Here is a 24,915-nt window from a genome sequence, read left to right as displayed (position 1 = left end):
TGGAGCACTGTGGTCCTTTCCCTCTTATCGTCATAAAAACAAGACCTTTTTCCCCTTGACCTCAAAGCAAAGTCATCCTCTTTCATCCTGATCAAAACCAAACAAAGCAAACATGCTCAAAGGCTTACATTAGCAAAGTATACACAGAGGCCCAAACTGGGAAAGGCTGTATATCTTGGAGATGAGAATCCACTACAAAACAGCACAGGTGGATGTGGAGTCAATTAAATCAAAAATCTTGAGTACAAACGCCAAACTTGACCCACTATTAAGGCAAAAAAATATATGAAGATATATTTGACGGAACGCTGGCCAACGTCAGTCTGGGGGATTATTTAGAGTTGTAAAATTGACTTCAGGACAAATGACTCTATTCAAGCTAAGTACTTAATCCTTAGGTTTTGAACTGAGTATGCTTTTGGAAACATTTGAGCATTTGATACCCTAAGCTAGTGAGTTCGTGGTTTTGCACGTTTTGGTATATTTTTTAAAGTTGAATAGTAAATGAGGGACGGTTTTTTCAGCCAATGATGAGGAACAGATCATATTGATCGCGTTTAGCTCTATAGACCGGCTAGTCTGGAGCTCCTTGAGGTTTTTTCCTTCCCTCAAATATAACGTGCTTTATCTTCATATATTTTTATCTTGGAGATGTACAGGAGCTCAACATGAATACACATGCAAGGTTCTCAGTGGATAGATCAATGATGTGATGGTGCAGTCTGATAGAGTGGAAGCATGAAAAGTCACTGCCATGCTGCATCTCTCAACTTATACCAAATGCTTGAATTATTCCTATTAACCTAGGGCTCTGTGTACTATTTTAGCCTATAACAGCATCCCCTGAATTCTATAAATAGTGTCCAAATTTGGGTGCCAAAATTTCAGTGCAGATCACAGATGTGCGTGTGAATAAATCATTTAATGAGCCAATTAACATCAATCAATTTAAGTTAATTGACCATTGAAGTTAAAATTACATAGCATGGAACCCAAAACGGGGGGTGGCGATGGGAGGGACATGGGTGGGTCAGGGACATTCTGAGAAAATCAGCGCAGTGTTATGGAATAATGGATCTGCGTGTCAAACTTGGCCACTGGAAATTACACCACATTTCAGTCTGGCACTCAGAGTTAGGCACAGAATTCAGCACTCAGCACTGTTCTGTAAAGCAGAATTTTCCAACTTTATCAAGCCAACTACCCCCTAAGTCTAACAAGTATCAACAGAGTAACCCTCCCCCTCCTGCTCCCGCTCCTCCCATACCTTTTTAAAACTGTCTTAGAGTGGTTGCTGGCAACTAGCAGCGATTCACAATGCGCTGCCCATGCCAACATCGGAGCCTTCTGTCTGACCTTCCTGCCCACCTATGCAGAAACAGGAAGTTGCATCATACAGAATGCTCCAATTTTGGCACGAGCCACGCATTGTCGCTGCCCCGCTTCCGGCAACCATCTTTTAAGACAGCTTTGAAAAGGTATGGGGTGGAGAGAGGGACAGAGGGATGGATGCCATCATGCTTAATATTTTTTTTTTTTGGCCGGGAGCCACACACCACGTACCACCTGGGGAGGTCTCGTGTACCCCTTGGAGTATGCATACCGCCTGTTGGGAAACTATGCTGAAAGGGCTGTGCACCTTTCACAGAATCACGCTTAGCCCAGATCTTTTCCAGAGCCCATATTTTGACACCATTTATAGAATCCAGCCCTCCATGTGGGTACAATACCTTCTATAAAATTAGCCCATGCAGAAAAAAATGTGTAATGATGAGAACACAAATACTTTCATGTGACTCAGTTGCATATGTATTCAAGGGTGGAGTTTGGGCAAATTGCAATGAGAGTTGCAATTTACACATTGTAATGATCCAAGAGCACCACAGATCTGCCTGCAACCTAACCCGAGTTTAACACCATCCAAGCCCATAGGCACAGACATGCAGTATGGGCAGAGAACCCTTGGGCAGAGGGAGAACCCAGATAGGAGCAGAGCTAGAGGGCAGGAAGTCAACACTAAAGGCAGGGATCATCCCAGCTCAAGGCTGCCTATTAGAAAAGTCACTCTTTTCCCAGGCTCACCAAGAATTACATCATGGCCCCAAGGAGGAAGTGGGAGGGAGAAGTTACAGCTCAAAGCTGAAGTGGAGGAGTAGCCTAATGGTTAGTGTAGTAGACTGAGATCCTTGAGGAGTTAGGTTCAGTTCCCCTCCATTGCCCCAGGTACAAAAACTTATGGGTCCTTTTACTAAGCCACGGTAAAATGTGGCCTGCGGTAGTGTAAGTGCATGTATTAGGTCCACACCGGGCCAGTTTTTACCGCATCTACAAAAAATGGGGTTTTTTAATGGGACGGGAAAAGGGTCTACAATAAAAATAAAACCAGCAAGCGCCCAAAACCAGCCTGAACCCTTAATGCCACCTATTGATCTAGCGGTAAAGGCTCAGCTCTACACACATGGTGACCGGTCAGCATTCATCAAATGCCGATTACCACCAGAACTGGCGTGTATAGGAGGAAATACATAAATAATTCATCCATGCATTATGGGTGCATACCAAATCTGAAATTACCACCAAGAGGGTGCATTAGCCTGGCGGTAGTCTCATTTGGGCGCACGCTACATGTGCATAGAGCCTACCACAGTTTAGATCTTGGGCCCACTAGGGACAGAGAAAGTGCCTGCATATAATGTTGCATATAATGTGTACACCTAGTAATACTGTACAAATGATTAGTAGTAGTAGTAGTAGTAGTAAAGCCCCAGAGGAAAATGCTGAGAGCCTTATAGAGAAGGAGACAGCTGGCAACTTTGAAATAAGAACTTGAATTTATGCATCATAATGAACAAGATGATCAAAGCAGAGATGAAAGTTTGGCTACTTCAGTATGATGCCTTTTGAGAACAGTCTGAAGTTTGTTTAACCTTTAAAAGCACAGGGGTGGCCAGTAGTGAAGTTCTAGCTATCACTGTGGGTGTTGCTGCTTGAACTTGGGCAAATGGAGCTCTCTCAGGTAGATTAACTGAGAGGAAAAGGAACTGCCTGAGCTGAACTACCTGCCTATTTTGTTCACTTATTTGTGTGCTGAGAAGATGAAGCAAAATGCAGAACTGCTGCAGGTTCAAGAACTAGAAAGAAGGATAAGAAGAAACAATTTGAAGACAAAATCTGTGCACAAACTACTGCCTTATTTATTAATTTGGCAACTTGGCTCCTAGTGGTAGTACCATGAAACTACCACTACGGGTCAACCTGCATCAATTTCTAGAACTTCTAGAATTGTTTAAGATCAGATTTTCCATATGCTAAAACTAAATATAGATGTCAAATCAAAATTAAAGATGGCAATCAAACATTAAAAATAGATTAAAAAATGAAAGTAAAAAATCAGGAACCATCAAAACTATGTGAGGAAAGATAGAGTGTGAGCATAGCAAGTGAGTGAGAGAAGGAATTGGCTCATTAAAATGCCAATTAACTTTTTATTTAATTAAAAAGAAAAACATAAACTAACATGCAAATATATGACATATGTTCCCATAATTGTTGTGGAATCTATCTGCTCCAGAAAACCAGGAAGGAGACCAAAGTAATTCTAATGCAGGGCAACTGGTAATCCAGCAATAAAGATACCTGCATAGAATCCCTGTGCCACTACTTCATCCAATAGAATTTCACCTCTTGTCTTATCTCAGTAGTAGGCAGGCAGAGCAATATTTGACATGAGTACATTCTGACCTCTTCCAGAAAGGTAGAAGCTAGGAGTGACAAATTATAATTAGAGGAAGGAACTGGTTGCAGAAGGAAACTCCTTTGACTGTATCACCTTGACTCACTTTTGAAACCCAGTCTTAGGTTCCTGATCCTCCCCAGACTCTGGTCCTAGCTGCAAGGGGAGATCCTTCAAGCCTAGCCTTATAGACCAGACGTTGTTTAGACTTAGCACTGTGATACCCAAGCCAGTACAGTAAACTGTATCTAGGTGTGACTGAGATGTTTAAGCAACACCCCTAGTGGATGGCAGGGAACCCTCATCACTCTCTTTTACTACTGAGGGGAAAGAAGAGCTTGGTCTATCTATGTATCTTTTCCAGCAAAGTGACCTGGATATCATCCCATCACTGGTGGTCTATGGACACCGTAGAGCTGAAGGAAATACAGTATCCACTACAACTACAGGGTAACTGAGGAGCCAAGAACACCTCAGCTGATCACAATTGCAAAGGACCTGAATCCGAATTCTCAGAGTGTTTGAATCTCATGCTAACATCTGAACTTTAAGTAGAGAGGTGTGGTAGTCCACTTTTAAAGGTAATCAATAGAAATAAAACAAAATAAGACATGGAAAAGAAAATAAGATGATACCTTTTTTTATTGGACATTTCTTGATTAGCTTTCGAAGGTTGCCCTTCTTCGTCAGATCGGAAATAAGGAAATTTTGTAGATGACAGTATATATATAAGTGAAACATCAAAGCATTCCAGTGACAATCTAACAGGATGGGGGTGGATAGGTGAGAGACAGGAAGAATCAGGTGGATGAGGGACAGGGAGATATACATGGAGACAGGAGGGTGACAAAGCAGTACAATTTTATGGTTTATAATGGGCTAGAAAACCCAGATCTTTGTTAAGTCCTGTCTGGTGGGTGTCAAAATATTTAATCATTCTGACTTCAAAGGTCTTACGTTTCTGTATTGTTTTAAAGTTCCCTTTTAGGATTCTTACCATGAAATCACTGGTACAGTGTTCTGGTTTTGTAAAGTGCTGCCCCACAGGCGTGACATCTTTATTGGTACTAGCATTTTTCATATGGTGTCTATGTAAATTAAATCTCTTCTTTAGCATCTGGCTTGTTTCTCCAATGTAGCAGCCTTCGTTGCATTTTTTACACTGAATGATATATACCACATTGGACCTGTGAACTTTAAGTAAAAACCTAAAATGAACTGCACTGCACTGCTGTCTACAGTAACAAGCATTTGGCTTAAAGGAACTGGGTTTATTCCCTGTTACCATCAGTAGGATGAATAAAGAGATAAGGAGAGTTGGACGTCTCTCTGAGATTGGAATTAGGTGTGAATAAACTTGGAGACTTTGCAAATGTTTGTTTTTGCCACTTATTACCTTTTGTATTTCTACTGCCTCTGCCGCATTGTATTCTGCCATTTAAATGATTTTAGTAAACCATTGGTTCAGAACACAGCATTGACGTGACCTGAGTCATTGTGAGAGTGAGGAAAACTGCTTTTCAGCCTCTCAGACGATTCCAGTCCTGGCCCTGGGCCCAACTAACAATTATTGTTTATGTGTTGGGATTATCCACTGTCTAGGTACACATTAAGTGACTACCTTTAAGCAAGCCTACATGTAAGCCGCATTGAGCCTGCATTGTGTGGGAAAGCGCAGGGTACAAATGTAATAATAATAATAATACCTGGTATACATTAAGTGACCACCTAGGTGAAACAATCTGCCATTACACCAGCATATGAGTGGAGGAGTAGCCTAGTGGTTAGTGTAGCAGACTCTGATCCTGGGGAAACTGGGTTTGATTCCCTTTACAGCTCCTTCTGACTCTGAGCAAGTCACTTAACCCTCTATTGCCCCAGGTACAAATAAGTACCTGTATATACTATGTAAACCACTTTGAATGTAGTTGCAAAAACCACAGAAAGGCAGTATATCAAGTCCCATTTCCCTATTCCATTTACACATTAATCCAGAAAAACAGGTTTTACACATAATTTCAACAGTTCTTTTCTCTTCCTGAGTGTCATGATGGCCTTAACCTTTAGGTGATGCTATAGAAGGAGATTACCAAGAGAAGCCGGTGGAGCCAACTGCTACTGAATACCAGAGTTAACAGTATAAGGTCCTGTTTTACTAAATCATATTCAGCCTCTTCTGTGATTTAACAGCCAATGACATGACAAAGGTATCTGAGCTAGTGAAGCTGATAAAATTCAACCCTCTGATTGGCCAGCAGATTGGCCTGACTGGAAACCGCGCTTTGCATAGGTCACAGTTGTCACAAAACTGAATGTAGAGTCACATTATATAATATAGCTTTTTTTTCTTGTAAACCACCCAAACTGATGAGTAGTATATCAAATTAACTTGAAAAGTGAGAAAGTACAGGTTTGTTCCTTGAGGTTTTCAATTGGCCATGAAGCTGAAAACCTTTACAACTCGTTCATCTTTCATAAAGGCATTTTCACAGTAGTTTGACAGTATGAGGGAAGGAATAACTAGGATGTTGTAGTGGAAAAAAGTTGATGAATATTTCATTGCAACAAGCATTACCATCCATGAATGTGCATGTTTCTATTAGCAGACACAGTAAAAACAGGAGATAGCAGAGATCTAATCTTCTACCTCTGTGAAATTTTAGATATTCAGCCAAACTTATGCGGGTCCAGGCCAATATTCAGCCAGGACTCACATAGAAGATTATGCAAGTCCCAGCAGAATATCGGCTAGGACCCACATAAGTGCATCTGTCAGTTTCTCTCCCCCCCCCCCCCCCCCCCCGTGTAATGTAACCATCTCCCAGCACCTCCCCATTCCCATGATCAGCCCCTCTCCCCAACCCCTCCAGATACACACCCCCAGGGCCTACCTTACGTCCCTGATTGTCCAACGGGGTATTCCAGACAGGTGCAATTCACACTCACTCCTGCCCCTAGCGGCTCTATCGGCTGAAATATCTGCAGTGACCTCTAGCAGAATTCTCACAGATCTCCTGGTAGTGGTGCAGAGTGCAATTGGGCAAGAGCCTCTCCTGCCCGATTAAATCATTTGAAATATTGACCAGAGTGAGTTTAATGATTCAATAGACTGGTATATTAGGAACTGACTACTAATAAGGAATTTAGGTAGTTAACCCAGAAGCCAACAATGCAAGCAGATCATCATCTAGGAAATTCAATATAGACAATTCATCAATCAGAGATGATAATAATAACTAAAAAAAAAAATAACAGGAAGAAGCTGCCAAAATCCTGGGAGAAGTTTTAAAAAACAAACTTTCTGAGTCCAAGATGGCCGCTGATTGAATCAAAGTAACTCATCAAAACCAGAGAATAAACACCTATAATTGACATGATATTATGTGATCACATAATATCATGTCAATTATAGGCATTTATTCACTGGTTTTGATGAGTTACTTTGGATAGAATTACCAGAAGTATATGGATATTGTGATTATACGATTCCGCTGATTGAATCAGACACGAGTGTGAGCTCCTGTGATTTTTGACCTTGATTATGCCTAAGAGACGAGGCCGACCCGCTGCCGTGTCCTCTCAGCGGCGGAGCCCTGTGGCTTAATCCGGCTCTATTGAACCTTTTATCCAGTGAGCCCCCATTCCAGTGGCATCAGTGTGCAGCCCGCTAGCTCAGCCAGGAGTTGATGGAGGATCCCGGTGGAACTCTGGGCTAGAGGTTACCTTCAGCCCCAACGTTAGAGCTCCTCCCCCGCAGCCGAGCGGAAGCAGCTCCCCGATGGCGGTGTCCCTAGCCTGGCATATGGAAGGAACGCCAGGGCTAGCGCGACAAGAGGCAGAATGTGATCTGTGTGGAGCAGAGAGGAGTTTAGGATTTCAAACTCCTCAAATAAGATCTGAAATGGTGACTACAGCATCGGGGGACATAGAAACTGCAAGTACAACTATTTTGGGAGAATTTCCTACACAGCGTTCGGAGGTAACGAACACTCAATTTTCAGTCTCCTTTGTTAAACCCTCAGAAGTCACTTTAGATAATTTATGGTGCTTGATAGCTGACCTGGGCAAAACATTATTTTCTCAGGTACAGAAAATAAGTCAAGATATGACTGTTTTGGAAGTAAAAACTAAAGAAACAGAAGAAGGTTTAAAATCTTTGACCTTAAATGTTCAATCACAAGAGAAAAACCTCCAGCATATGCAATTGCTTCAAAGTAATTTGCTGAAAGATTTAACTAATCTGAGGAGGAAAGCAGAATTTCTTGAAAATTACTCAAGAAGTAACAACTTGCGATTTTTGAATTTTCCTCAACAATTTGCTGCTTCCCCTCGTGAAATGTTAAAGAATTATATTAAAGAAATACTGGAGGTTCCAGAAGTGAATATCCCTCCCTTCACACAAGTGTATTACCTTCCTGTTAAAAAAAGATAGTAACCAACAAACTCAAGTAAATCAGTCATTAGAGATGTATTAGCACTTCTAGAATCTTCAGATACAGAACAAGTCACAGCAGCCACTTTGTTGGCTACAGTGGCGTTGGCTCCTGATAAAAATGGGATAATGAAGATGTTCTTTAAAAATAAAGGAAAAACCTTTAAAGGTCTAAAAATTCAAATATTCCTGGACATATCAAGAGATACCCAGAAAAGACGGCAACAATTCCTCCAAATGAAAACTGAAGTGCTTCAGATGGGAGCTACTTTTTTCCTAAGATACCCCTGTACATGCGTGGTTAAATACCAGTCTTTTAAATATGTTTATTACGAACCCTCAGCTTGCAGCTTTCATAACATCAAAAAGCTCTAGTTAATGTAATAAGGAATTGGTTCACGTCTGATTACAAATGTGTTTAAAAATTTCCTAAATCTCCACTGTTTAGGAATCTTGAACTCTTATCATGAACTTGAGATTGGTTAGAGATAATAGAGTTTATTCTTTTCTTTCTTTTTTTTTTTTTTTCTTTAGCTTAATTTTCTAAGATAACCATCTTTTCTGTACAAGTAATGCAATGTCTTGTATAAAAATAGAAATGCTTATAAATAAAAAAAAATAAATAAAAAGCCTTCTGGATAACTAAAGAGCATCAGGAAAGAGCATAACCATATCACGGATAAAGACATGACAGAGCACAAACCAATATTGGGAAAGCTCTCAAATGGCAGTGTTTTAGATGAAGACAGGAAAATGGAGGTGAACTGTACCAGAAGTGCAATATATTTTGGTACTGGCAGAGAGTGCACCACAACTGAATATGAGGTCTGTAATATTAGTACATAACATAAGCGTTGCCACACTGGGACAGACCGAAGGTTCATCAAGTCCAGTATCCTGTTTCTGACAGTGCTAATGCAGGTCACAAGTACTTGACAAGATCCCAAAGAGTACAATAAATTTTACACTACTTATCCTAGAAATAAGCAGTAGATTTTCCCAAATCCATCTGAATAATGGCTTATGGAAAATTCTTTTACAAAATTTTATAAACACTGCTAAGCTAACTGCTTTTATCACATTCTCTGCAAAGAATTCCAGAGTTTAATTGCACAATGAGTGAAGAAATATTTTTTCTGCTTTGTTTTAAATTTACTACTTAGTAGCTTCATTGTGTGCCCCCTAGTTCTTGTATTTTTGGAAAGAGTAAACAAGTGATTCACGTCTACCCATTCCACTCCACTCAATATGTTTCCTAAAAGAAGCAGTATTATTATCTCCATGCATGCAATAAGGCAAAAGCAGGACTGAATCAGATTGGCTTAGGTGACATGGAGTCATCTAGTGATCCTCCCTAAGAGGACTCCTCTCACTGCATGACCCAAATAAAAATTCATGATCTCCAGTAGTAAAAATAAAATACATAGAGGCTTATTTTCAAAGCACTTAGCCTCCCAAAGTTCCATAGAAACATATGGAACTTAGCCTCCCAAAGTGCTTTGAAAATATGCCTCATAGTAACATAGTAGATGACGGCAGAAAAAGACCTGCACGGTCCATCTAGTCTGCCCAACAAGATAAACTCATATGTGTTACTTCTTGTGTATACCTTACCTTGATTTGTATCTGCCATTTTCAGGACACAGACCGTAGAAGTCTTGCCCAGAACTAGCCCCACCACCCAAACACCAGCCCCGCCTCCCAATCTCGGCTAAGCTTCTGAGGATCCATTCCTTCTGCTCAGGATTCCTTTATGTTTATCCCACGCATGCTTGAATTCTGCTACCGTTTTCATCTCCACCACCTCCCGCGGGAGGGCATTCCAAATATCTACCACTCTCTCCGTGAAAAAATACTTCCTGACATTTTTTTTTTAGTCTGCCCCCCTTCACTCTCATATCATGTCCTCTCGTTCTACCGCCCTCCCATGTCCGGAAAAGGTTCGTTTGCGGATTAATACCTTTCAAATATTTGAATGTCTGTATCATATCACCCCTGTTTCTCCTTTCCTCCAGGGCATACATGTTCAGGTCCGCAAGTCTCTCCTCATACGTCTTGTAACGCAAATCCCATACCATTCTCGTAGCTTTTCTTTGCACCGCTTCCATTTTTTTTCATCCTTAGCAAGGTACGGCCTCCAGAACTGAACACAATGCTCCAGGTGGGGCCTCAGCAACGACTTATACAGGGGCATCAACACCTCTTTTCTTCTGCTGGTCACACCTCTCTCTATACAGCCTAGCAACCTTCTGGCTATGGCCACTGCCTTGTCACACTGTCTTGTCGCCTTCAGATCCTACAGTACAGTCTCAATCATCCAACCTAAATGGACCAATCCATTGTCAAGATAAATGAAAAGTCAGATAATACAGAAAACAATGGTAACTCCTCAAAAAATGCAGAAACAAAGGCAGTAAAAGCAGGGTCCCGGCTCACAACAGTACTGCTTAGTGGTAAAAGTATTTCCAGATCTGAAAAACAGAAAGAGAAGCTGTGTGTGGGCGTTTCCAAGATGGCGGATTAGACTTGTTGGCAATCGGAGCGTCTTTGAATTCCCTTCACTTTACCTGAAAATTATCGTAGAATATGCCTCATAGTAAAAGAAAGAGTGTCGTAAGAAGCGTACCGCTGACAGCTTTAGGTACGACGATTCAGACGACGCTGGACCGATTTGCCACAAGCACCCCACGAATGACCGGCGAACGTTTACCTGCAGTGCGGGAAAGTGAAGGAGCACTAACCCCACAAGGTTTAGAAACATCTTTGTCCTCGCCGAAAGTGAACCTGCCGCCATGCCCCGCAACTGCCTGGGAGCGTCTGGAGGTCCAGGAGCATTCGGAAGTCGTTGCTCAAGAATTACCAGTCGGCGGAGACACTCCAAAGGCAGTGGGGGAGAACATGGCGCCAAATTGGAATCTATTTTGTCTGCAATTCGGTCTTTAACATCCATAGTTACTCAAGCTGTTCAGGAGACTACACAAATAGTGAGTAAATTGGATTCGCTAACTATCGCGTTCAAGGCATTGAAACAAGAAACTTCTTCAAATAAAACGCAGGTTCAACAAGATATCTTACTGCTGACTAATAAAACGGATTTATTGATTAAGGATAAAACAATCATTCATCGTAAAATCGAGAATATCGAAAATTACAATAGACGTTTGAACCTTCGGATTTTAAATTTCCCCCGCTCCTCTGAAATTAATGCTCTTGAGTTGTTTAAAAAATACCTTGTTGAAAATGTATCTGTTTCTTCAGACTTAATACCGCCAATCAACAAAATATATTATCTACCAGTTCCTAAAAGGAGAATAGAGGGGAATGAAGGATTGCAGGACCTATCGGCCTTCTTGGAAAATTCTAATGATGGGATTTTTGAGAGGCAAACTCTCCTTGTTTCAATGGTCTTTGAACAAGATTTGAACATGATCAAAAAATTGTACTTTAGAAATTTGGCTAAACCATTTTATGGTGAAACTCTTCGGATATATCCAGATGTAGTGAAGACTACCCAGGAAAGACGACGTTCTTTCTTGGCAATGAGAGACGAAGTCAAGGCATTAGGTGCTAATTTTATACTGGCATATCCTTGTAAATGTCAGATTAAATATCTGGAAAATAAATATCAATTCTTAGATCCTGAACACTTGAGAAATTTCATAGATCTGAAGAAAGTGAACAAATAGATCCTCTGTTAGTTTAAGAACATGTTATTCACAATATAAATGTTTTGTGGGTGAACCCAGGCCTTATTCCTTAAAAAAAAACTTATTCTTTTGATTCACTCCTAATGTATCTTGGCCCCTCCACTACAATTATTGTGGTCTAAGAAAGAAGTTGAATTATGTTGGTAGAATAATGTATTGAAAAATGTTTTTTTTTCTTTCTCTTTTTCTTAACAAGATGTAATGCTTGTGATATGATTTAAAATCAATAAACATAATAAAAAAAAAAGAAAGAAAGAGAAGCTGTGTGACGTCACTAGAGGTCTGTCAGACATGCCGGATGGTTGGATCAGCGAAGGCCAGATAATCAAGACAGTACTGTAATATGTTTTGTTGCTGCATGCCAAAATACAAGGAGGTCTAATTGACAGGAGATGGTGGGACCATGCTTGGCCCATTATCTGGTCTGAAGCCAATAGGTGGAGTCAAACAAAGTAATGTATTTTGAGTATATCAAGATTGCAGCTGCTGCGTAGGGAAGCAATTAAACCTCCTTGGGTGTAGACAGCTTCAGCCTTGTCACGTGACGCTATCTCCTGTCAATCAAACCTCCTTGTCAAAATATACCAACCAGTGAATATTTCAACTAAGTTTCCCAGTTCTGCAACTGTGGAATTTTCCAGAATGAAGCCCATAAGAAACAGTACTTTTCTCTTTCTGTTTGTAATGGCGTTCAATTCCTAGGCACAGTCATGTAAGCCTGTCTTTCATTAAAACTAAGCATAAAGTGTAAGCTCTGAGTATTCTTTTTTTTATGGCATGATTCAAGCCATATGTGGAATGTATGAAATACTTCAGATTTATTGCTTGCGGGAAAATATGGTCATCTGTATCCTTTCCTATTATTGTCACAGTCTGGTGCTCCCATCAGCTCAAGCGGAGAACTATGCCAATAAACAATCTTATCAAAGAGATGCAAGTTGTAAACACACGCTGAGGACATAATATATGTTAGGATTTTGTTTCTTCTAACTTCAGATTTCAGAAGCTGCACCGAATTAAATTTGTAATGCTTTAGCAAAAAGAGGATTAATGCATAGTAAATTGCTCTCATTTTTTTCAATAGCTCTTCATACTATGTAGTGTATGCCCATAAGGTCACATGAGTTCTCTTCACTGGAGCATATGATGTGTCCTCAAAAGGCCCTGTAGGAATGGAAGCTCTTTTTAAAACTTAGCTAAAAGCACATAACCAGATTTAAGAACTGAAAGAATGTAAGAACATAAGCATTGCCATACTGGGATATTGCCATCAAGCCCCAGTATCCTGTTTCCAACAATGGTCAATCCAGGTCACAAGTACCTGGCAACATCCCAGAACAGCAAAAACGATTTCATGCTGCTTATCCTAGAATATGCAGTGGATTTTCCCAAGTTCATCTTAATAATGGCTTATGGACTTTTCTTTTAGGAAATTATTCAAGCCTTTTTAAACCCTGCTAAGCTAACTGCTTTTACCACATTCTCTGGCAAAGAATTCCAGAGTTTAATTACTCATTGACTGAAGAAATATTTTTTCTAATTCATTTTAAATTTGCTACTTAATAGCTTCTTTGTGTGCCCCCTAGTCCTAGTATTTTTGGAAAGAGTAAACAAGTGATTCACATCTACCTGTTCCACTCCACTCAGTATTTTATAAACCTCTATCATATCTCCCCTCAGCAGTCTCTTCTCCAAGCTGAAGAGACGTAGCTGCTTTAGCCTTTCCTCATAGGGAAGTCGTCCCATCCCCATTATCATTTTCGTCATCCTTGTCTGTACCAACGACAATGCTCATGTACAGCATTATCTTTGGATAGCTTGCACTTTTCAGAACCTTTTACCATCTGTAGTAAAAGGGGGCCTCAGAGAGCATCAAAAACACATGCTGACACTAGCGCATGCCCCCTTTTACCGCTGCTTGGTAAAAGGGCTCCTAAGAGAAATACTATTGGAAGGTCTAGAAACAAATCTGAGGAAACTTTTCTTCACTCAACGCGTAGTTAAACTCTGGAATTCGCTGCTGGAAAAGGTGGTTAAGGCGGTTAACTTAGCGGACTTCAAAAAAAGGGTTGGACGGCTTCCTGGAGGAAAAAGCCATAGAATATTAGTGAATGGATGAGGGAATACAGTTTTTCTAGGATGGGCGGGACAAATTGGTTGTTCTTTTTGCTGCTGTCGGTGGCAGGGTGCTGGGCTCGATGGACCCTTGGTCTGTCCCAGCATGGCGATGCTTATGCTTATGATTTTGTTTAAAGTGCTTTGTAGATCATTCCTATAAAAGCAAACATATATTTTTCTTTGCTCAGCAAGCCCTTTGTAAAATACTCTGCAAACTGTGATACACACTGACTGCTGGTGCAGTTGAGGGTGCAGTTCAAACTTGGACGCTTGTTTTTAGGATATTGCATGGTGAGACCCCATACTATCTTGTAAAAATGGTTAATATTTCCACTGGTTATAAGTCTGATCGTTTAAGAGGACAATCCAGCTTATAATCGAAAAAGAAAAACGCCTATATTTCGACCCAAATCGGGAGATGGGCGTTTTTCTCGCAAAGGTGCCCAAATCGGTATAATCGAAAGCCAGTTTTGGGCATTTCCAACTGCACTCCATCGCGGAAACGAATAAAGTTGATGGGGCGTGTCGGAGGCATGGTGGAGGCGGGACTGGGGTGTGGTTATCAGCTGAGGAGAGATGGGCGTCTTTAACTGATAATCGAAAAAAAAGGCGTCTTGACCGCGATTTTGGGTCATTTTTTTTTTACCCTTTTTTCTCACAAACAAGTCCCAAAAAAGTGCCCAACTGCCCAGATGACCACTGGAGGGAATCGGGGATGACCTCCCCGGACTCCCACAGTGGTCACTAACCCCCTCCCACCAAAAAAACCCCCACTTTAAAAACTTTTTTTCCAGCCTGTATGCCAGCCTCAAATGCCGTACCCACCTCCATGACAGCAGAATGTGTTCGATCCTGTCACAGCCTTTCCCTGGGCCAGATGTGGCTCTCGGGTGCAGTACAGGGTCACATCAGCATTGCATTGTGGTGGGTGTAGGGTATTGGGCTCCATGATTTCATTAGCTTGTGTTACAGTCTCATGATGTTGGTAGTTGGTAGGCTCTTCTCCCATGGTGCTTTTCCCCCTGCCTACTGGGTCAGAGTGTGCCCTGTTGTGTTTCCTGTTGCAGTCATGCGGTAGTAGCCATTTTTGTAAGCCAGTTTTAGTTCCCTTTCCTGTGTTAGCCACGTTAGAGAACTTAGTTATTACCTTGAATGTGGCTGAAAGAGGGCATTGTACAGCATTCTGCCAGCTCTGACCTACTGCTAATCTCAGTACCAGGGAGACTCGTTGCCAGTGGGGCACAACCTCTGATCTGCAGTTAACTGTGAGTAAAGGCGGTTATTCCAATAAAGGACGTTTTCGGAGAGATTAGTCTTCAGGTGTCAACTGCTGTGCAAATGTTATACAGCAGCAACAAGTCCTAGAGGCCTGCGTGTATGCAGGTCCCTGGAGCACTTTTAGTGGGTACTGCAGTGCACTTCAGCCAGGTGGCCCCAGGCCCATCCCCCCCCCCCACCTGTAACACTTGTGCTGGTAAATGGGAGGCCTCCAAAACCCACTGTACCCACATGTAGGTGCCCCCTTCACCCCTAAGAGCTATGGTAGTGTTGTACATTTGTGGGTAGTGGGTTTTGGGGGAGGGGGGTTAGGAGCTCAGCACCTGTGGTAAGGGAGCTATGCATGTGGGAGCTTTTTCTGAAGTCCACCACACTGACCTAGGGTACCCAGTTGGTGTCCTGACATATCAGGGGGGCCAGTGTACTACGAATCCTGGCCCCTCCCACAACCAAATGGCTCGGATTAGGACGTTTTTGAGCTGGGCATTTTTAGTTTCCATTATCGCTAAAAAAACAAACGCCCAGCTCAAAAACGTCCATTTTTTTTAAAAATACGATTCGGCCCGCCCCTTCACAGACCCATTCTCAGAAATAAACGCCCATGGAGATAGGCATTTGCGTTCGATTATGCCCCGCCACGTCTGCTGTACTTCCCGTTGGTGTGTAATGTTAGATTTAAGGAATTATTGTCTATTCGGGCTAAAGGCCTATCTGTTTGATACTGCTTTCAATTCCTAACCTGTCACCTGCTCGTAACCTTTATCTTGTCTTCTCTCTTCAATAGTCCCTTTTCCCTATGTGTCCTGTCTGTCCTTCCCTTATCCCTTATTTGTCCTGTCTGTCTGTCCTGATTTAGATTGTAAGCTCTTTTGAGCAGGGACTGTCTTTTCTTCATGTTCAATTGTGAAGCGCTGCGTACGACTGGTAGCGCTAGAGAAATGATTTGTAGTAGTAGTAGTATTTCTATTTCTTATAAGGCAGTATCATTTTGGAACTCCTTATCATTAGAATTTTAGATTGATAGGAAATTATCTATATTTTAGGAAGTCGCTTAAGACTTTTTTTTTATTTCAGAAGTATTTCAACATATAGAAACTGGTCCCTAGTTGATGTTCTTTCACCTTTACTGCACTTAATAATTGAATGATATGTAGCATCTTTACACGTGGTTCACGCTTGTTTAAAATATAACCCGCTTGAAACTATTCATGGTATCAGCGGGATATGTCTAATATAATGTAATGTAATATAATAACTGTGGATGTCCATATTTAAGCTTCTCTTTTCCTACCTAGACCACCTATGCAAAAACCGGATATAGTAGTAATTTTTATTTTATTGTTTTATTTATTAATTTCATTTATATTCCAGTAAGCTGAACAAATAGGACTCCAGTTCCACAAACATATGCAGTCAGATGTTTAAAGCAGTTTTCCCCAAGGATGCAAACTCCTTTGCACATCTGGCCCTTAAACATCAACTGAAAGTTTATGAGCACTGGGGTTATGTGGTTTCCCTTGTTAGCTCTTTGCCTCTCTCTAGGGTGACTTGCCCATTTCCTGGCTGTCCTGTATCAAATCTATCCAACCCACATTGTAGGAAGAGCTTAAAAAAAACCCATTCATAAAATAAGTGAGGTTTTTCTTTTGAGTCATGTACAGCCATTCTGGATAAAGAAAAATATGCAACATGACAATGATTGGCTGAATTTTATTCTGCATGCACTGCACATCTAAATAAAGCGAAGATAATTAGCACAGTTTAGAATCATATTGATACATTTGTCTTGGAGAAAACTGGAGTCTCCAGAATATCTTTTAGAAGTCTTAAAAAAAAAAAACGATGTTTTATAATACATGAGTTTCAAAAGCACATGGGTCTTTTCTTCAGATATAGAAACAAGAGCAGAGGAAACGACAACACCGTGTCAAAAGGACCATCAAAGACAATGATGTCAGCGGCTTCCTTCATCCCACTTTTGGCTGCCATCATTGTCTCTGTTGGTCTTTTTTTCAGATATGATATCCCTAGAGTCATATTTGAAAAAAGAGCCTGTGTGGTCTCAAAAGCTCATTTATGTATTTGTTTATTTCAATGTATTACTTGCCTCTATCACAAAGCTCAAAGTGAAGTACAACAGTAATAAAAACATACAAAACTTTATCAATTATGAATAACTTCCTAATGTACTCAGGGCTGGTGCAAGGATATCACGTGTCCTAGATGAATCTGCATCCTTCATATTCCCTCTAAACCCATTAACTTTCATTTTCCAAGGTGTTTCCCCCCCCCCCCCCCCCCCACACACACACACACTTCCCAGGTTTTTGAACACTATGCTCAGTCATCACAATAATCTCAACATATCCCTCCCAGAATGATATTGTACAAATTCATAACTAGGTATCGTGCTTTTCAGTATTAAACTTTGCTTTGTAGATAGATAGACAAAATGGAAATAATTCTATAAAGAGGGATAAAAGTTAGGTGCCTAACTGCCATTTGAACCCAAAATGTTAGATGTCTAACTTTTAGAACACAATATAGAATGATGGGGATTGTGGGTAATTTCCCAAAGCTATTTACCCAAGTAGATGGATTGGTTCCTGATTATTTTCTAGTGGACTTTACAACATTATGACCCCAATCGTCCATTTCGGTCTAGTGCAAAACAACTAGTAGTGACTCATTCGCCAAACATATACTATTCAGTCACCAATAAAAGTGCGATGGCCATTGTTGGGCCTGCGTTTTGCAATAAACTACCTGGCAATTTGCATTTACTGTCATCTTTTGATGTATTTAAAAGGAGGTTGAAAACTCATTTGTTTGCACTGGCATATACTTGATGGATAGGCGATCCGAGAATAGATGGTTAGAGAGGTTTGCCGCTTTGTTGTCTTGATATTGTGTTTAATATTTATTGTATTGTTTTATGTTGCTTATACTATGTATGTTTTTTGTTATCCACTTAGTTGTGAACAGGATATAAATACTATAAATAAATAAATAGATGGACATAATAAAACTGTGTAAGCCACATTGAGCCTGCAAATAGGTGGGAAAATGTGGGATACAAATGCAATAAAATAAAATAAAATAAATAAAACTGCAAACATTTTAACAAGTAAAAGTATATGCTGATACTTCTTGGATGCCTTGATTGCAGCAGCTCTTTGCCATTCCCCACAAGCTGCCACCCAATGCAGTTGCCTAGACTACCTGATAGTTAAACCAGTACTGAATACACTGACATTCCTGACTAACCTAAAATCCCACTTAATCTGCTCAATTAACCATAGTCCTGTTTCCAAACCCAGACCCTGGCCTCTTTGCAGAACTGCAGGTAATCCTTTTCTTGATGGATGCCTTTGAGAAGCTAATTTGAGAATGTTGGGGCAGAGTTGTGAATTACCTAGATAATGGCAATATTCAGCTCTGTTACCCATTTAACCATCAAGATAACTTAGGACAGCTTTCTTAGGGGTCCTTTTACCAAGCTGTGGGAAAAATGGCTCTGCGCTAGTGGCGGAAGACGTTTTTCTTGCGTGACAGGGCCCTTTTTACTGCAGCAGGTAAAAAGCCCCCAGACAAACATGGCCACACGGCCATGCGACAGGAAGCCCTTAGCACCACCCATTGAGGTGGCGATAAGGGCTCCTGAGGTAACCCAGCAGTAACCGGGCAGCATGCAGCGATGCACGATTACTGCTGGGTTACCGCCAAGCAAGCCATTTATGGCTCGAGGTGGAACTACCACTGGCAGCCGCGTTGGGCCAGCGGTAGTCCCGATTTAGCATTCAGTAAGCCCGCATTGGGCTTACCGATGCTTTGTAAAAGACCCCCTCACTGTCTCAAAATAGCCAGATACCAGTGCTGAATATTGCCATTTTGCCCAGACTTCCCCCAGACCACCTCAGCACTATCTTTATAGCACCAGGGCAGTCTGTAGAAATTTTCAGCTGAATTATCCAGACAGTACCGCTGAAAATTTTGGTATGACTTCTGTCAACAGCATTTATCTGGGTAGAAACTAAATATCAGACCGAGTGTGTGTCTATGTGGAAACAATGGAAAAAGAGACTCATTGTAAGCAGGAAGAAGTGGTTAGGTGGAGGATTTGAGGAGATATGGCAGGTCTTTTCTCTTATATGCATGAGTTACAAAGGCAGGAACAACGAAATACCTTTTTAGTTGGAGAGGCCAAACAAACTGATCACCAGCCACACCCCCAAGCTCTCTATTTGCTGATGCTATGCTGAGCAAAATATTGATGGGACCATGGCTTCAGTGGTTCACCCCATTCTGCTGCCTATAGACGTAGGAAAGCCACAAGCACTTACAAGAACTAATGCTAAATTTCTTCATTGGTTTTAGAAAAAAATGGCTCTCAGTCCTGTTTGTAGAACAAAAAAACATTCTTCCATATTCATATAACATGCAGTTGAATGACTGCCTCTGTCTTGCTTCACAGGGTCTCAAGTTATCGCTCAATCATCAGCATCTAGTTTGTGCAGTTCAGTTTGTCCTATCCAACCATCCTATGGTAAGCATGTAGAGAGTGCATAACCTAGTAAAGCCCGCATTCTTTCACATTAGCAGTGTGGTAACCATTTATATACACTCTGTGTAGGCAAAACATTCCCAACAGACACTACAAAATCTCCTGTCCCCAAGCGAGAAGGTTCAAAGGGCTTTCCCAGGACCTTGCATATACAGCTTCCATCTTTGCACTCGGTTGTAAACATGAGGTCTAAGAATAAAGAACTTGATTTCCATCTCTCCACTGGCAGGCACAACACATCATGATCCCATGATGATAAATACTTATGTTTCCCTGGAGAATACTCAGGCTTTTTCACAGCAGGAATATTTCCTGGAACCATTGAACTACATTCTGAAATAAAGACATTTCCCATGAAGGCTAATTTTCAACTGCTGTTCAAGGTGCATTAAGTCACATAAATCTCTCCTTGTAATGCTCTCCATGTCTGAATGTTATGTTCTCATTTTGCAGTAGATGAATTCTAACGATTAACAAAATATACTGTATATGTAAGGTAATGGAAGTAAAATAGGATTTATTTACTCCTCAGTAAGGATCACAGGAATCTTTGAAAGATGTTCACTCAGAAAAATAGCTCTGAAATGCCTCTTTGTGTTGCATTTAGAGCAGCTATAGTTCTGAAAAGTACTCTACACTTTATTTATTTAGCTATTTATTCTTCGATACGTAAACTGCCATTACCCAGAGACTCAAAGCAGGTATAGCACATAAAACAAATTACCATCTTATTATACTGAGTATGATATAGTAAAAAAACTAAAAACATAATGAAAATGCCAACATAAATCCTCAAAAATAAAACTGAAAAGACCTACCTTTTAAATTTAAACAATTACTTAAATTTATAATAAACCTACTGGACCATCAGTTCGGAATTACAACTGGCAAATGCCACGAATCATTTTTTTCAAATCTACAATTTCATTGGTCGTATGCTGACTAAATTACCACTAATTATGCACCTTCTTGCAACCTAAAACAAGGCAGCTCCTTAAAGAATTATCCCCTAAACGGCTATTATAAAAAAAAAGTATGTCTGATGGAGGTCAGAGGTAATAGAGTCATTTTGCATCCAAAAAGATCAAACTCTTAATTGAAAACTAAATGTACTTCAAGCTTTTGCAGCAGAAACAGTTATAATCATTACTACACAATGGAGAAGTAAGGGGATATCATCTAGAAAGCACTTATCTGGCACACTAATAAACAAGGAAAACAATGTTTGTATTTTGTATAGTATCATTGTAGAGGGCAGCGGATTAGGAGCTACTGACCCATCCTGTGTATCAGGTTATCTTTCTCTCTGATGCTGTACCTCTTTGGATAGATAAGCACATAAACTCCCATACTTAATCCAACATGAGTCTCTACTTTCATGAAACATCACCAACTTCAAAGAATTCAAAACAGAACTTAAAACGTTACTGTTTTTACATGCCTACAGCTGGGGAGAACCTGAATATCTACCACCAAATGTCCAATATAAGATACACGGAACTGCATCTTGTTCCAACACATCCCTGTGACTCTCCTACAATCTCTAGACACTGAATTACTTATACTGTATTATGTCTTCTGTTTTACTATGAATGTTCCTAATGTAATCCACTTAGAATAATGGATTATGCAGAATATAAGTTTTTATAATAAGAAAAAAAGTAATAATGTACCTTGCACAGTCTCTCAACTATGTTCCTACAACTGGCCTCTGCTTGGACTACGGACCAGCTGGAACTGGCATTATCATTAGAATACATGGAGATATTTAATCTGCATTACCTGAGGTGTTTGTTGGGAAAGCAAGAGGATTCATGCTGGACTTGTGCCAGAATATCTGTTTTTGCATGAGCCAGCCTACCACTGGCCTCCTCTTGGAGGGGTGACCAGCCGGAACTGATATCATTAGAATACCTGGAGTTATTTAATCTGTGCTGCCTGTGGCATGAAGCTGCAGGCACATAGCCATAGGTAGATGCCCAAAGGGGCACACCCCTTTGGACCCCTTCAGATTCATACCAGATCCACTTTGAAAATCACATTGAAGCTATCCTGGACAGATTTTGGAGTTAATCCAGTGTTGTATTAAAGTTGTCTGGAAGTATCTTGTGGGTGTTACCACTCAATTGTGTAAAAATCAACTTGGCGCATGTTGGAATCTATTACAGTAGACTTGGAACATTCTGGATCAAGAGGGTGTAAGATTTATCTGACCATTGCTGTTCTTCATGGTTATGGTAGACCCCTCAATGAACTGAGTTCTGACTAGGGTTCATAGTGGGTAGCGTTGCCTATAATGGGTAAGAGAAGTTCTAAAGCTAAAACTCTCTTCCTACACTAGTGGCTGCCCATGATCCAATAGACAAACATGTGATACTAATAAAATCGGACAAACGTGGGATCACCTTTTTTAACATCTTTGCACTCAGGCCCCAGTTCTTGGGGTTACAAAACCCCATCTCCTCTGCTGCCATTTCTCCACTTTCTGCAATGGTTGACCCAAAGATTGGTGGACCTAAGACAGGAAGTACTTCACAAGAAGGGAGACAAATCACGATTTCTCATACTTCTCCCTTTAATTTAGTTCCCATCCCAAAAGCTGTTCCATTGGGAACTCCCAAGAGCAGAGCAAGTTACTCAACAGGAAATTTCTTTTACTTGATGTTTGGGAGTCAATTAGTAGGGTAGAGAAAGGGAAAGGGAAGTGGGACTTGATATACTGTCTTTCTGTGGTTTTTGCAACTACATTCAAAGCAGTTTACATAGTATATACAGGTACTTATTTGTACCTTGAGCAATGGAGGGTTAAGTGACTTGCCCAGAGTCGCAAGGAGCTACAGTGGGAATCAAACCCAGTTCCCCAGGATCAAAGTCCATTGCACTAATCACTAGGCTAGTGGATGCTTAGTGGATCTGTGATCCAGCTATCTCAATTTTCTAAACAATCATCAGATAAATTTAAGGAGTTAGATATGAGAGTAGATGAACTGGGACAGAAACAAAGAACATGTTTCAACTTTGCAATCTACGAATGTTGGTGGTATTAGAGATAGTTTACATTTACATCATAAATGTGAAGAAATAGACTTTGATTAAGTCCAGAAATCTACATGTTCTCAATTTCCCAGTGACAAAATTACTTATTCCTGACTTTTTGTTTAGAAAAACTTTGATGAGGTTTTATCACTACCAAAAGCTGATCAGATTTCTCACTGAAGTGTAAGAAAGGGAAGGTTTTGACAAGTTGCATATCAGTGCTGATTTTGGTCTTACTATTGTAATCAGCTGTGCTCACGCTCAGTTAACAGTGCTTCGCTGGGATTCTGATGGAATTAGTCGTGGCCAACTCCCAGTTTCCACACTACTGAGCGTCAGAAGCTGTACAGGTCACTAACCTCGCCCTTCACTCCCGTGAAGTGAAGGGGGAAAAAAACTAAAAATAGGATTAATCCTGATCTTGGGAAAAACCAGTCTTGCTAGTATGGTTAAATAATTTTGTATTCATTGAATAATGGCAAATATTAAAGTGAATAAAACTAGCCTAAAATAACATTAAAAACTAAACTTTAATTTCTATTTCCTGCTTCTTTTACTGAACCAACACCTTAACAGAAGAATAACCCTTTAACTTTTCCTCCCCTTTTACTGATTCCACATCATTACCATCACAGTCCAGTAGCGATCAGATAAGTATTATTTCTCAAATTCTTCCCCCCTTATGAGAATGTAGATGTATAGTCTTAGGATAAACCCTTTGTATCTGCAACCCACCCCTAATAAGAATCTGATTCTTTGTCGTGCTTTTCTTTTTCAGGTATCTCTAGATCTTCACTCCCGAGAGACTTAAGGTAAATATGTTCACTGACTATTTATGTTTATTGCATTCTTTTTCTCCCCTTTTTTCTACAAAAGTACTTAGCTGTAGCAGAAATTGTCCACGGAGTCTTTCTTGTGGTGGGGCCCAACTTTTCTTCCGGAATGGTTGCTCTTTTCTCCGTGCAGTCTTCTGGCTACACCTCACACTTAACAAATTAAGCGGAAGCAAAACCCTGCCTCCCTACTTTTCAACTTAAGGAATTACTATTAATAAGTGACATTAACCAATAACTGGGGGCCGCTATCTTAAGTAAAATAAAATTAATTTAAATACCCTTTCTTATTCAACCCTGAGCTATGTATTTTTATTCCCTAAACTAAATCAGAGTGTTTGATCACTTTCAGCAGTGCAGCATAGCTCTCCACATTCCGCTGACAGGCTTACTCCCCAACATTCCACACCTTTTTCTCCCTACACACATACAGCCTTTCAAAATTCTTTCCTTTTTTCCCACCTATGATTCCCAAAACCCAACTTTAATCACACTCAACACTGCCACATAGCCTCCCTCTCACCTTAATTAACCCTACTTTCACTCTCTCTCACCTCTTACACTCCCAAGACATCCAAACTCAAAAATTCTCAAGGAAGCACTCTCCACTCTAAGCTTTAACTCCCACCAAGATGTTTCTTAATTACCCTTAATAATCAAATTTCCCTAAAAATATTTGTTCTCTCCTTTTTCTCTCAAAATCACTCCCTCTCACTCACAGACACTGCAGCGCTTCCTCACTCACTGAAGACCAAAACCACTCAGAGCTCACTCACACATCATCCTTCTCCTACAAAGCAGCAGGCTCAACACAACTGCCACAAACCCCCATTTCCTAGGAAACCCCTCCTTAGCTTCCCATTCCAAACCCTTCTCAAAATTCCAAGCTACATTGCTGACCGGCGGAATGTTCGCCAGCACAAGTAAATCCCCATTTTACAACTTTGTTTTTTCTTCTTTCCCTAACCCCATGTTACACTATCTCCCCCCCCCCCCCCCCCGTTTACAAAGCCGCACTAACGGTACGTTAATGCCAACACAGCCCATTCACTTTGGGGCCTCTTTACTAAAGGATTGCCGTGCGGCCATGGGCTTGCCACGCGGCAATCCAGACCTACCGTCAGCCCAACGTGGGTGCCAGCAGAAGTTCCACCCCCAGCACGTGCCATTTCCAGAGCTAGCAGAAATATTGAGAAAATATTTCTGCAAGGGGT

The 24,915-nt window shown here is 40.7% G+C and overlaps 1 long non-coding RNA gene across 1 annotated transcript; it reads right to left on the bottom strand.

Moving 5' to 3' along the window:
• Window positions 1-1,255: 1,255 nt before the first annotated feature.
• On the bottom strand, window positions 1,256-14,913 carry LOC115478423. Its single transcript, XR_003943516.1, has 3 exons — window positions 14,898-14,913; window positions 1,885-1,892; window positions 1,256-1,403 (listed from the first exon to the last, which is right to left on the bottom strand). It is a non-coding gene; the product is annotated as an uncharacterized LOC115478423 (long non-coding RNA).
• Window positions 14,914-24,915: the final 10,002 nt, after the last annotated feature.

This window comes from Microcaecilia unicolor, chromosome 10 (assembly GCF_901765095.1).
Source record: "Microcaecilia unicolor chromosome 10, aMicUni1.1, whole genome shotgun sequence".
Taxonomy (NCBI): Eukaryota; Metazoa; Chordata; class Amphibia; order Gymnophiona; family Siphonopidae; genus Microcaecilia; species Microcaecilia unicolor.
Note: the sequence above shows the minus strand (reverse complement) of the source record. Positions and strands in the feature narration are given on the sequence as shown.